Below are 15732 nucleotides of genomic sequence, written 5' to 3'. Positions count from 1 at the left end.
GATACTTATGGAGGTGGGTTTGTCTTTTGAGCCTTGCCTAAAAAAGGCACTATGGGGGTAGCAAGAGCCTTTGCCAATATCCGAAAGCCCAGGGGTGACAGGTGCAAGCCATCCCTAGCTAAGTACCGTGGCTTGTCGAGCATGTCATCCCAGGCTGATAGGCATTGGATCCCCTTTGAATGACACCAATACTTAAGCCAATTGTTGAAATTGATCACCTTGTCTTCATATTGTGGCATCATTCTTGGTGAGGGTAAGATGCTACTCAAGGTCAGGGTCATACCGGCCTAGGCTACATGCTCAGAGAGCTCCTCTATGTCTCTTTTCATGTAGTCCAGGGAGGTACGTCTCAGGTCATTCACACCAGCATGGACAATGACTGAGTCATATTTGTACTTGCCTTGGAGTGACCTGAGTGCTTGTGTTATGTGGCGGATCCTAGCGCCCGACAGGCAGCTCACCGTGACCTTCTCTTTGTTCAGCCTGGTGAGCGGGGCGTCAGTGTGCCTGACGATAGAGTCACCTATTACAAGTGTATCAGGTGTGTTGTTTAGCCTTAAGGGCTGTGACTGTTCGGCACACTGGCTTTGTGAGCTATGTGTTGCACGTGTTTTGTTTTGGGGTAGTGGTTGCTTGGGTGTCTGCTTTGGAGGTCTCTGCTGCTTAGGCAGATTTTTATTTAGAGCCTCCGAGTATGTTTTTGTGTGTTTATGTGTTTGGTTTGCTGTCGTGGTAGGTCTATGTGAGACTGGAATTGTAGTGAGTGTGGTTTCCTTCTCCTCCTGACTGGTTACGCCAGTACTGAGTTGAGAGAGCTTAGCCTCCAGTTTGGCTATATGGCTGCATCTCTCACGTGTTGGAATTTGTTGGGAGGAGGAGAGGGTTGTCTGTGTACATGAGGCAGTTGTAACATTGCCTCAAGATTCCCAGATTCACCAGCTGGACAGGAGAGGAGATTGACAACTGACCTTTGGACATGCTAGAATAGTATTGGGAATTCCTTTATAATTGAAAAAAAGGGCCAATGGGGAACAAGGTACTCAAGGGGAGTTTGTGAGGGTGTAGTGCTTTTAATTTTTTAGTGCTGACTTAGTGAGCAAGTGCCAGTTAACTTAAATGCAATGTGTTACAGGTAACTTAAATGCAAAAACGACAAACAGTAACTTTCTTTTAAGTTATGCATCCTTGTGCATCCTTTTAAATCCAAAAAGAATGTCATCAAGTCCCAAGGACTACAAATATCCAGAGTCTCAAACTAGCTCACCACTTTCACCAAAAACATCAATCTGGAAAAGATTCCCTAGAAAGAGGACATAGTATTCACATAATCAGACAAATCCTTGACCCTGTCATCCAAAAGACAGTAATGAAGCACACAGCAACCCAGACACGACTTCCATAAAGGTTGGAAGAATGCTCAAAGAAGTAAAGAAGACTGGAACACCAGCATTGCACTTACATATTTGGTCAACTTCCAAGAAAGAAAAAAAGATTTTCAATGTTAACTGGTGCATCATCAGTGAATGCAATGCACTTGACAGGATCCTCCCACCCACAGCAGGAATAACAATCAGAAGGAACAAACACTTTTTGGACTATGTAAAAAACTTGCTTGTTCAGACCTCATCAATCCTCAACCTGGGATGTACTCTTGCCCCCCCATTCTACAACTATTGTCACTATATGAGTGGGAAGTCAAAATTCCACTGCCCCAACACTAAGAAAGATTACACAAGCCAGACATGCATCAGTTGCAACAACATCAATGTGGTATACAGAGCCCAATGCCACAAATGCTCAGACTTTTACATTAGAAAAACAATCAATAAACTTAAAGCATGAATGGCTGGACACAATATGGACATCAGACAAGGAGCTCCCACCAACCCAATGGTAAAACATACCTAGAAATTCCTGGACCACAATAGTTTCCTCTTTCATATAGTGGACAGTGAAAACTCAGGTCCACTCGGGAGAAATAGAAATGGCAAACTAGAGAAGAGAGAACTGGAATGGCAGCTCCACCTCCAAGCCAGAAAACCTCCCAGTTTTAATACTGCAGCCTCCATAAACTGCATCGTGAACCTCCATAAATTGAACCAGCATATGTTTTACTGACTACAACAACACAACTGACTCCATATCAGGTTATTGGTTTTCATGAATCTGAGTAAATACGACCACTGTTTCATTAGACTTTTGTTTCTTACAAGACTGATTTTGACGTGTTTTTTTTTCCACCACAAGTTGTATACTTTGTTTCTTTTACTGTTGTTTATAGCCTACTGAAGTTGCTCCATAACTGATATGAGGCACCTAGCCCACCTCAAGTTTTCGGTACTGAACTTTTCCCAAATGTCTTCACAAGGCTTTTCTTTTTACCCTCGACTCTCCTTCCATACACACTTTCCCTCTTCCTTCCTCTATATGCATTTTCAAGATTATTCAAATTATTATTATTATTATTTATCTTTACTTATTCTTCTTCTTCTTTCGGCTTTTCCCGGTTAGGGGTCGCCACAGCGGATCACCTTGTCCACTCATGATTGGCAGTGGAGTTTTACGGTGTCGAGTTGCCAGCCCGGCACCAAACCTTCCACAGAAGGCACACACACACTCACATCTAGGGCCAATTTAGAGTGTCCAATCTACCTGCAGTATGTCTTTGGGATGTGGGAGGAAACCGGAGTACCCGGAGGAAACCCACGCGACCACAGGGAGGACATGCAGACTCCGCACAGAAGGCACCCCAGCCGAGGATCGAACCGGAGAACCTCTTGATGTGAGGCGGTAATGCTAACCACTGCACCACCGTGGCCGCCCATTTATTTTTACTTATTCACTGGCTCATATTCCCAGTTTTATTTTGGAGCAATCAGAGGGGAAAAATATGGATGCTTTTTTTAAGTTACCATACAGTGGACTTCTAAATACACTAAACTCAAGAACCAAATCCCTCTATATTTAGTTCAAGCTTTAACACAGGGGAATTTAGACCATCCAGATACAATGTTAAGACTAAAAGGTTCCATGAATAATCTCCTGCTAATCCCCCACTAATACCTTACAACTGGATCGCCTGGGTCCATGCAGCAGGACAGCTTATTAAAAGTTAACTTAACATATCTATAAGGTCACTAACTTATAAATAATTTAAATTAAATTCATTTATGAGTAAGCTAAGGTTGATTAGAAAAATGCTCAGTGAAAATTTAGTGAACCACATGGCCAGATTTCCAGAGGCTAAACCCAACACTGGTCAGCTCCCCCATTTCACTCAATCCATGGTAATAGGGGGACATAGCAGGATTTTTTTCTCCAGTTCTACACATAAATGGCATAGTGCTACACTTACTATGTAGCACTGGTTAAACGTTCCTCCCCCTGACCCCCTGAGCAGACCTGATAAAGCTTAATTGAAAGCACATCATGATTATTTTTAACATGGGAATTCCTTTATCTTGCACAATACCTCAGGAACCTGATACTGTGCTGTTTTTTTTCTTTATTGTCTCAATGGTTGATTATATTTAAATTCACTCTGTGATATTTTAAATCTGAAACAAAATTGTTTTATGTTGTATTTGCTAAACGGTGAATGCTGTGTAAACCTTGTTTTACTGTTAAAACTTTGTCGAAAATGGATCTATGTTGCATTTTGATAAAACTTGATTGTTGTATAAGCCCTGTTTTACTGTACTTTTGGTACCAAAACTGTTGTAATGTAATAATTAGGAGGTGTGACACACTCCCAAGATCTGGTCATGCCCCAGAGATTGCTGGAGCAGAAACACCCACCCTCCAAAAACAAATATAAACAAAGTCACCTTCTGAGAAACATATAAAACATGACCTACAGTTATCTTCGCTGAAGAATAGACTAAGACTTTGACCAAGAAAACTATGGAATCCTGAGATTTGTCTTCAATGGTTACTACTGAACTTTTAAGCTATAAGCCTTCCCTGCAGAGCTATAACCTAAAGAGCTCTGGATGTTTAGCAGGGGAATTTTTAATAAGCAAAAGTGGTTACTTATCTAATAGGCAATTCAGAAAAGTCACCAGAGGACAACAGTAGGTGTAGAAACTCTGTCCTTTCTGGCTGGTCCAAGTTGTACTTTTCTAGCTTAAGTAAACACATGAGCTCACATGTAAGTACTTGTAGATACCCACCAGTTTTGCAAAAGAAATTTTACAGTGTTACTGGCTCAACAAACTGCATTCTCACCTTTCATGTAGGAAAGATCAGAAAGCTATGGGTTCTAATGCCCACACCAGCTGACTGAATTCATACACCAGTACAAATATGACTATACAACACTTGTTGGCAGGGTGTTGGGGTGATACTTTCCTGAGATTCCATCCTATGGATGATTTTTTTGAACTGGAATCCCATCTGCCTAAAGTCATAGAACCTTATGTGGATGTCAAAGATCCCATAGTAGTTACTGAAATAGGGAGTGTAAAAAACATTTCTTGAATAACAAAAATATCAACACAGAAAAAGAGTGAATCTGCACCAGAATACAGAATACAGTGTTAATTTACCAAGCGCTTAATAAAAAATAGCAGATCAGCTTTGCTTAATAAATCTAAGATATGTATTTGGTATTTATCTTTACAAACTATTAAAATTAATAGTCTGCTAGGAGCCTGTTAACTGGTTCCCACATTTCTTTATATTAGATGAAGAGTTGGGTAGAAATTCTTAAACTAGCTTCCTGATCAGAATGCTTATTCTGAAATGATATAGTCTAAGCGAAAACAACAGCGGAGAAACATTCAGATTTTGTGTTATGTTTTTTACTACTATTGAGATGGCTTCTGTCCCAACCATAGTACAACCACAGCTCTGCTATCATTTCTCTACACCTTAGACCTTGCTAAAGATGATCACAAGCTCATATCCTGTCTATTTCTTGACCTTTCTAAGGCTTTTGACACTGTCTCACACACTCTGCTACTTAGTAAACTTGTAGACCTAAACTTCTCCCCTGATACAGTTGCATGGTTCTCTAGCTTTCTTTCTGATAGGCTGCAGTCAGTACGACAAGACTCAGCACTATCTATCCCTCTCTCAGTAAGAACTGGTGTTTCCCAAGCTTCCATTCTTGGATCTCTACTCTTTAATATCTTCACCAACTCACTCCATTCCTCTTGTCCTCAGTCTGACATTGTCCACTATGCAGATGACGCTACAGTCATAACTATTGCTAATTCCCCCTTAGAACTCCTAACACATACCCAGACATCTTTCAACTCAGTAGAGACGTGGCTCACTAATAATCAGCTCATCCTCAACCCTAAGAAAACAAAAATGACTACTCTTTCTACCTAAATTTGTAAACCACATTAAACTTTCCTTCTCCATAAGGTCCCCAAACAATACTCCTATAGAAGTCGAAACAAGCACAAAACTCCTTGGCATTAACATTGACGACCAACTAAAATTCAATCTTCACATTAACAATTGTATAAAATAAATGCCAAAAGCTAGGACTACTGTACAGGAACAACACATTCCTAACTACTTGAAGCTAGGATTTCTCTTACCCATGCCTACCTTCTACCATGGTTAACCTATTGTTCCCAAATGTTCACAAACCTGAACTCCTCCCTACTTACCAAATTAGAATCAACCTACCACAAAATAGCTAAATTTGCAGCTCAACAAACATATAAATCTCACCAATGTCTCTCTCTAAAATACCTGAACTGGCCCGAACTATTCCTACAATATCAACTCCAGATTATACACTCATTCATATATCAGCCTGATTTCTGTCCAAGTCTATCTTCTCTCATCTCTCACTACTCCCCTAACAGACTTTTCCGAAGCTCAACCCAAGACCTACTAAAAATCCATAAACCCAAATCCAACACAGGGTACAACTTATATAGCAATCATCCCTCTAGTGCATGGAACAAACTCCCACTAGAAATAAGGTCACCCCAAACAATGTAAGCTAGCAACCAAAGACCACTTTAAAAAACACTGGTCCTGCCATTGGACTCACCCTCCCTGATTATTACCTACCTTTATAGTGCAGTCAGACTAACTTACTAAAACTTCCCATTAACTACTTCATCCTATGCTTCCTATGCAAACTCTAAAGCTTCTTCTATACTCTGCTCCCTGAAATTCTTATGTAATCTTTTAGGTTTCTGCTAATCTGCATACAAAACCTTATATTTATTCAATTCTCTTTTTAAACCAAAACATACAACTTATTCTAATTTTTAGCATTCTCCTTTTTGGTTATAGTATTGCTTTATCTGTCAACAGTATACATGTATGTAGCTTACGTATTTTAACTACCAAAATTCTCTATTTGCTATTTTTATTGAAATATTTCTGTATTGCTATTTTTATTGCATTTTATATCTATGGAGCTTTTCTTCCCGGACCTCCACTGAAAAAGGGCAACAGCTCAGCCAGACAGTCCCAGTCAACAAATGTAAAATAAAATAAATAAATAAACAAAGAGGTGAAAATAAGAAAAATTGATAAGCAATAATGCATTTAGCTATATAAGACTGTTGAATGATATTAAGTGCTTATTTAAAATTTAGTTAATAATATGTAGTCAAAATATACACTTTCAATTTTCTTTACTGTTATTTTTATACTCCCAATGAATACTATTTTTGTTAAGATTTTCCACATTCTTTATGGGATTAAAGTAAATGATGAATAAACTTCCATTCTAAAATTTTCCTCTAAGGAGAGGTAATGTTCCCTGCAAAAGATTTTAAAAGTAAGGTACATGGAGCACTCAGATTATGCTTCAATACTGGAAATAAGATTACTTTAGTAACAATTTCCTTAGTGAGAGATCCAATTGTAACATTCTTTAAGGGGATGCATATTTTTTTAAACGCCCCTAAGCACTGCTGTGATTAGGTCTTGCATTAGGGATAAATAGACAGAGTCTGCTGGCAAGGAGTAGCAGTAGAAGGTAAAACAACTTTTAAATGCTGTTAAGACTTCACTCTGCAACATTTACAAACTGAAAGTGCGACAGAATGAAGTATAAAGTTCATTGTTTTGGAGGAATACGTTTTGCCTATTATGTCTGTGATTAAATCAGCTTTCAAAGGCTTAGAAAGCCAATAAAACACTTTGCACTCCTACGCATTTGTATTATTTAACTAGTAGTAGATGAAGCAGAGAAAACTCCATGCACTACAAAAAATATGATCAGATGCCTATGATAACCATTATTGTATTCTGAACACGAAAGTCAAGATTCACTTCTTAAGATTCATTCTTGACGTAATTTCTTGGCATATATGTCTCATGTACATAATAATCTGATTATGACTGCAGACCTGATCATAATCCTTTGTTTTGTTCTCATGAGACCAGTAAGGAGACATGATTTAATTTATATAACTCCTATAGGGTGGTTTTATCACAGATATAGGTACTTCCGTATAATCGCAGCCAGGTTCCAAACCTGTCATCATTCTTCATGTCATGGATGCTGCTTACATGTGACATGATTGCATGATCGTTGACACAGTCAACCAAGAAATGTTACTGTTCAGTACCTAAAGACTGTGTCAACGATCACGCAGTCATTTCAAACTTAAGCAACATCACTAATTTATTTTGCAGCCTGCCTGTGATTTCTGTTTGAGATAAAATACCCATATGGATTTTAATCGGCAAACATTTTGCAGTCTGGCAGGTACACTGGTATTGGAACCCGTGATCACAGTTAGCTAAAAGCAGAAAAATTGCAATGCTCTGTCACTTACTTGCTGAAGAAAAGTGAAGTGAGACCATATTTTGTAACACAAGTCTAAACACCATCATTCCTCAGCGATGCTGCATGACAATAAAAGGAAAGTAGCCTTTGTAAAGTATTCTAAAAATCAGATTATCCCTCTACACAACACCAGAGGTTACAACTTCCAGGATGTTTTTAAATGACATCATTATCTCCTGCAAGTGACAGGTAAACTCATTATGCAGACATATATTTTTGGGTACTTATGTATGTGAGTTGTTTGCAACCTGGTTGCGATAATACGTAAGTACCCAGACATATTCTGTAATGATTTTATATTAATTAGAATGTGTTTCTTTGAACCATATTTCTGAGTTTTACATGCAAAATGTATATGTATATATGTATATAGTTATATATATTGTTTGATAGCCAAATGAACTAAAGTTGATATATTTCCAGCAATGTAGTATATTGTCTTGGATAAAATCACAGACTTAATAATCCACTTAATAATTTGGTTAAATAAGGGGTACCACATCATTATATAATTTTATTTAAAGTACATAAGGGTTATATATTATTATTATGACAGCTACTAGGTAGGGCAGGACCAGTTCGAATGTCACACTGATGGGGGAAGGGATGTGAATTTAACATGTGTACCAATAACACTTTGTTTTACAGCACAATAAGCCACTCCCATGCCTGATAAAAAGTATATATATATTTAGAAAGCTTGTGAGGAAATTATTACTCTATTTTTGTTTTACTTGGATCGCTTGTCTGTGTACTTAATAAAGGATTTTTGACTGGAAACAGACTGCCTGCCTTGCTTGGATTACTTTTGAATACTTAGTAATGCTGTACAATTATATATTTTCCATTATTACTTTTTGTTTTGTTTTGTTTTGACTTAAGACGAGTTTACGTTCTCTACTTCTACTACTATTGTCTGATCTGAGTAATATACAGTGATTAACTAGAAATATACAGACTGAAAATCTTCCACACAGAGAAGTTTCTTACACTGTTTTGTTTTTGGACCCACTACACTTTAGTGGGTTGTTTTGAGACTTCGGGGTTACCACGGAGATTACTTGTTTTTTTAACCATATTTCCTATCCTCACTGAGATTATATAATGTAAACTTTTTTTGGACCATGACATTAATTCAGAATTGCAGATAATGAGCAATCTATATAACATAAAACCTTTTATGTTTCTGAAGAATAGCAAACATTATCAATCTAAATTATGGACAGGATTCAGAAAAATTAGTAAAGGAGCTGTGTAGCCAAAAAAAAAAAAAAAAATAGCACAGTGAAAGCAGCGCAATGGAGCCTTAGATTGATTAAGTTTGTAGTAGGAGCAATGTTTCATTACTGAAATAGAATAGTTAATTTGCTGATGAAAAGTGAATGAGTTGGGCAAAGATGTGGACAGTGCTGAGGTCATATGACCATATGAGCTCAGTAGCATGCATGCATGTAGCATGCTTGCAATGATGCATGATCACACATACATTGATGCATCATGAAGCTCACAGGTGCAAGCTCAGGTAAGGACTAGTCAGCAAAGTCTCTACCATGCTGATATTAAAAGTGACAAGGAAATGGGTTTATAGGACATGCAGGAAGGAAGAAGACAACCCAGAAGGAAAGCACATTCAGACAAGGGGGACTCCCTCATACAACCAAAACTAATCCTATAGAGGTTGTCAGTAACACTTGCACCATATCTACTGCACAGGGTAAAGACCCGACACATAAAACTACTTAAGCTGAGACACTTACAGGTAACATTCTTAAAACACTAAGACCTCCTGCACAGCACAATCAAAAAAGGGTCCTCAGCCATCATGTAAACACCCCCTTAAAACACCACCCACAGCTACACATGGTAACACTGTATCCAATGCCTCAACTAAAAGCCCTTAAAGCAAACCACTGCACATCCAAATTTACTGCTCATTGGTGATTCTATAGTGAGAATAAGGAGAAAGCAAAACTAATCAATACAAAACGAGCAGCACCAAAGATATTTGAAGAGGAATACAGGGAAAGAAATCCGAACATGGAAAACTTTACAAGACAAAAATAAGAAAAAAAAAGAGAAAATGTATAAAAGGATTAGTAATGGAGAAGTTAAAGAAATAGAAACTGATGTTATGGATTACCTGCAAAGTGAAGGATTTAGTGTAGAAAACCTAACTTTAATAACATCCCATAAGGATAGAGCAATATATCCACAAATTAAGGAGAAACCAGTGGAGCAGGAAACATCTGACCAGTTGCCATATGAAGATACTTTGGAGCCTTCCAGAGGAAGCCAGTACAAAAGTACAGTTGGACTTGCACAGCAAGGGAAGAAACAGGAAATTGTGGCAACTCTGACACAGTCAGTGTTGTGGAATGCTAGCCATTGAGCTCCAATATGAAAGAGCAATGGATGGCACAGGATGAAACTGAAGAAAATGTGGCACAGGAAGATGTTGTGGAACTTTCTATAAAGTTCCCACATGAAATGGAGAACAAAGAACGTGCTCTCAGTTTAGAAGAAAATGCTCTAAAAGAAGAGTTACCTGATTTAATAGAGATGGATGGACATAGTAAGATCAATAAAAGAAATAGACTACAGAAAGTGAATAAAAATCCCAAAAGCTAGAAGTTTAATAAAACAAATGAACATAGTAATTAGGACTATTCATATAGATTCATGCACTATAACAGAAGTAAATAGGATATATTACTGTGCAACTAAATTTTAAAGTCTTGCCACAAAAACACAGGGCAGTAAGGGAAAGGAAGGGGAGAAATCACATGCCATCATGGAAGTCATGATGTCCTAACACTGGCCCAGTAATCAAGGAGCCTCAATCCTCACCACTGGCAACAGTGGGGGATGTACACATTGGGAGGATGACAAGTACACATACAGTTAAGTGCAATTTCCATTAAGAGCATAGAGACCACAGTCAGCTGGGGCTGGTTTCTCCCTATTTCTCCAGATCCCCAATAAGACTCCTCACTGGCACATCTATAGAGTTGAGATCTCAGCTGAGTGACCAAGCCAAGGTCTCCAGCACCCTGTCTGTCCAACCAGTGCTTTGTGTCCCTGCCCATGTAGTTCACACACACACACACACACACACACACACACACACACACACACACACACACACACACACACACACATACACCCACACACCCCCACACACACACACACACACAGTCTTTAAGGTTTGAATTACACACACACACACACACACACACACACACACACACACACACACACACACACACCTGGGAAAGGCTGGCACAGGTTTATTAGGTATGCCCCCTTCTGCCCAGACTATAAGGTAGTTTCCCCTGTCACCAGTCACTTCTTATCAGCTACTTTAAGGCCTTCAGCAAAGGGTGTCTAATCTTACTGTGCAATGTTACTATTAATTCAAATGGTAGTTTGACCAAGAGTAATGCTATTAGGAGTGTTGTGCACAGTGTCACCAAATAGATATGCAAGTACACTAAGAGCTTAAATATGTCTCACAGACATCAGCCAGAATGATAGGTTTAAATATATTTAACAATAAATAATAAAAGAACAAGACAATACTAAATGTATATTCACAATGACTTCAGAGTTCAAAATTACATGAAATATTTAAAACAACACTGTAGGACAGTCTCAAATAAATACAGAAAAACATCCAAACTAATCTTTACTATATTCCTTACTGAATCTAAAAGAAATTACTGTACCCTAGTTAACCTACTTAAAGAGCCAGGCAAGTCAGATGTGAAGAATGTTTTTTTCCAGCTGATACTGCCAGATCAAAGACAAAATACAGAATGTGCAAAGTCTCTCTCAGAGAGTTCTTAAATTAATTTCTCAAATATTGCTGCTGGGATACTTGCAGCATGACATCACTTTTTGTCACCTGACTTAACTAGGTAAAAACCCAATCGCTAGATACTGCCAGCATTTAGCATCTCCCTGTGAAAACACATAAACAAGGACTTCTCTTACATCTAAGGCAAATGGTGGGAGTCATAAAATAATTTACATTCCTACACATGTAAAGACAATACAAAAAAATCTTCTAGTTCTAGACATTGTATCTGTTACTGCACTGAAACTGAGAGATAACATCTTTTACAGCCCAGCTATAACGTAACTTAACCTTAACCATTCTTCTGTAGTTTTGCAAGTTAATCCCCTGTGTTTCAATCTCCCCTGTTAAGCAGTTACAATAGTGTATATAAAAAATATGTCTTCAGCACACATGGCTCTATACAATATGACATACAGTTCTAATGCATTTGTAAGACAAGTGAATCATGCTGACATTCTCAAATGACACACAACCATTTTCTAGACAGCTGTGCAGACAGTATCTCCTTTTGTTACATTTCTATATAAATCATATTAATATTCACAAATGACATAAAATTATTTACAAAATTCCAGCTAGTTGGGCTGGTAATATTTCCTTTTGTGACAGAAGTATCAAATAGAGGAAAGTATAGAGCAATTAAGACAAGAGGTATCACTGTTAGAAGAGTATAGAAGAGTGAAAAAATCAACAAAAATGCTCAGAAAGATAGACGTGATAAAATCAATGTGCAGGATCAGAATAGATCAGGATCTATTGTGCATTTCTCAAATAAACTGAAAATCTCAGTACAGGCACAAAAACGTAGAAAATATGCACATAATTATAAAGAAAAAACTAAAAAGATAAGCAATATATTGATGACCCAAAAATGTTTTGTAGAGGACTGGGAAACAGGGCAAAGGAATTGAACCATCACCAAAACTAGAAGAAATAGGTACATTTTGGAGAAATATCTATGAAGATCCTGTGGAACATAACAAAGATGCTAAATGGATTTAAGAAGTAAAAGAAAGAATAAGAAGTTCAAAGGTACAGGATATGAAATGGGATGAAGGAATGGCCAGAGAGATTAAAACAACGTTAAGAAAAACTCCTAACTTCTGGTTAAAGGTATTAACATCTTCACTGGGAGATTTAGCCATGAGTAAGAACGATTTGTATGCACACCCCAAACAGACACCAATCTGGTAAATAACAGGTAAAACAATGTTCCTACTTAAGAGGAAACCTGCAAGCTATCCTAAAAACTATAGACCAGTAATTTGCCTTCCGACAATGTATAAGCCATGCACTAGAACCAATGCCTACAGAGTTAATAGTCACTTAGAAAAAAAACGTATTCATGGTAATAGAACAAAAGAGTAACACAAGAAAGTCATATGGAACAAAGGATAATTTGTTGTTAAAGTCAGAATGGAAAACTATAAAAAAGGGGAAGAATCTAAGTATGGCATAGATAGACTATAAAAAGCATTTGACAATATCCCACATTTATGGATAAAAGAGTGCTTACAATTACATAAGTTACGTCCTACACTGATTGATTACCTTACAGCAACCATGAAACAGTGGCAAACCACTTTGCAGTTAAGCTATGATAAAGGACAAATTATTATTCCAGGGTTAAAAATTCTAAGGGAAATATTTCAGGGTGACTCTTTGTCACTGTTGCTCTTTTGTTTTGCCCTTAACCCATTAAGATGTCAACTTAACAGATTAAGTCATGGCTACAATTTAACTCACAGAAAACAATAATGTGTGAAGATTTCTCATCTTCTTTTGTGGATGATTTAAAACTGTATAGTTCACCAGATGAGGAACTGAAAGCACAACTGCAAGTAGTCAAAACTTTTTTAGATGATATAAAAATGTCATTTGGTCTTGATAAATGTGCAAAAGCAACCTTTAAAGCGGGAAAGCAACAGCACCAAAAATATCAGTTTTGGACAGGAATGTGAAATAAAAAAACATGAGCAATATGGAGTGCATAAAAATCTGGGAACTGATGAAGGATAAACAATAAAACATGAACAAATGCAAATAAAACTTAGTAAGGAATATTTTAGAAGACTAAATTTAATACTGAAAACAGCCCTGACATCTAGGAACAAACTCCAAGGTATAAATCAGTTTGCTCTTCTTGTCCTAACTAGCAGTTTTTGAGTGATTGACTGGCCCCAAAACATGCTGGATCGGTAGGACAGGAAAACAAGAAGAATGCTTCATGCTTATCAAATTATAAAAATCAGTGTATACCAAGAGTGCAGATCTATGCATGTAATCAGTTTCGAGGAGGCCCAGACCTCCTTCAGAATGGGGTGGTCTGGGCCTCCTTGAAATTGTTTACATGTATAAATCTGCAATTGTAGGACTGCATATATATCTGCTGACCTCACAAGACCCAAATGTAGTGAAAGTTTTGAAACATGAGAATAAATCTAAGATGACTTCCCTGATTAGTTTAGCAGAAGCATCAGTGTCAAGCGGGAATGGAAAGCAAACCAGAAGTAGATAAAAATCAGGCAGCAACTGAATGTGCCAAAAAACAAAAGAAAGAATACAAGGTGAAGGATCAGATGAGAAGTCAAGAAATGTGGAAAATGCATAAATATAGTAACAAATATAGAAAACTCTTGAAACAACCTGATGAGGACCGAACATAGAATGGTCAAGGAAAGGTGAATTTAAAACAAAAGACGAAAGGTTAATATTGACAGCCCAAGACAGTGGACTGCATATAAGATGGTTTACATAGTGCATGGAACATGTGAAAGAAAAAGAACAAATTTAGGTTTTGTAAAACATTATTGGAAACAGTCACAAATCTTGTTGGTGGGTGTGATATACTAATGGCAGAAGGACTGTATACTGGAAGGCATAATAATGTGGCAAGACTGTTACATTGAAGATTGTGCAAACATTATAATACTGAAATAGCTGAAAAACACATGAATCACGATCCACAAAACATTATAGAAAAAGATGAAGTTTATATCACATGGGATCACCCATTACCAACAGTTCAAAAAATAGATGTGAGAAAGCCAGATATAGTAGTCCATGAAAAGACAAAAGTAGGCTTGATCATTGAAATTGCTATATCCAGTGAATACAGTGTCTTATATACAGAGAGAGACACAAAGTCGTAAAATATCAGGATTTGCAGGTAGAAATGAGGGCAATGTGGAAGAAGGATATCCAGACAGTTCCAATAGTAGTAGGAGCAATGGGTCTTATAAAAAAGAATTTACAAACGTACTTAGATGTGTTACCAATACATGTAACTCTGTATAAACTGCAGAAGGACTCATTACTGGGCACATTACAGATGCTGTGAAGAGCACTTCTGGCTAACATCAAAGACTGAAACAATACTAATTTCATGAACTTTAATCATATTTTGAATTAAGAATGGGGTCCATTCCCGTCATGGTATTAAAACCCAAAAGACTTGGATACATTTAAAAAAGGTACAAAAATAGGTACACGAGTGTCCCCCTCAACAGACTGAGTAAGAAAAGAGTCGCAGTTAGCTGCCTTTCCAGAGCTAGGATCCATCAAGTCACACAGGCACTCAGGTCATTGAACCACAGGGACCAGTATGGCTCTGTCACAATCCATGTGAGTATTAATGCCCTGAGATGTACCTGCCTTGACTATATGAAACAAGACATGATCAAGCACACTGATTATATGTCTCAGGCAGGTATGAGCCTAGCACTGAGCAGCATATTACTTTCTCCAAGGATGATGTCATGTTACCAACAAAAAATGATTGATTTTTAACAATTACCACAAGGGGGTAAAATATTTGACAGTCTGGGAGGATATGGTTACCAGCCTATGCTACTTTGGCAGAGTTGATCTGTACTTGTCCCCTGTAGGCTTTTAGATATTGGCAAAGACCCTTACCACTCCCATACTGCCTTTTTAGGCAATGCCAAAGCGATAAACCTCCCAACTTAACTGAATCTACAAAGGAATATCTGAAGGTGATAATGCTCAACGCTAAAAGTCTTAACAAGAAACTCTACTCCATGCAATCTTTACTCTCTCTAGAGAATGTAAATATCTGTGTAGTAATGAAGACATGGTT

This window comes from Protopterus annectens, chromosome 2.part1 (genome assembly GCF_019279795.1).
Source record: "Protopterus annectens isolate FY-2018-M chromosome 2.part1, PAN1.0, whole genome shotgun sequence".
Classification (NCBI taxonomy): domain Eukaryota; kingdom Metazoa; phylum Chordata; order Ceratodontiformes; family Protopteridae; genus Protopterus; species Protopterus annectens.
The sequence above is the reverse complement of the archived record's forward strand: the minus strand, read 5'-3'. Positions refer to the sequence as shown.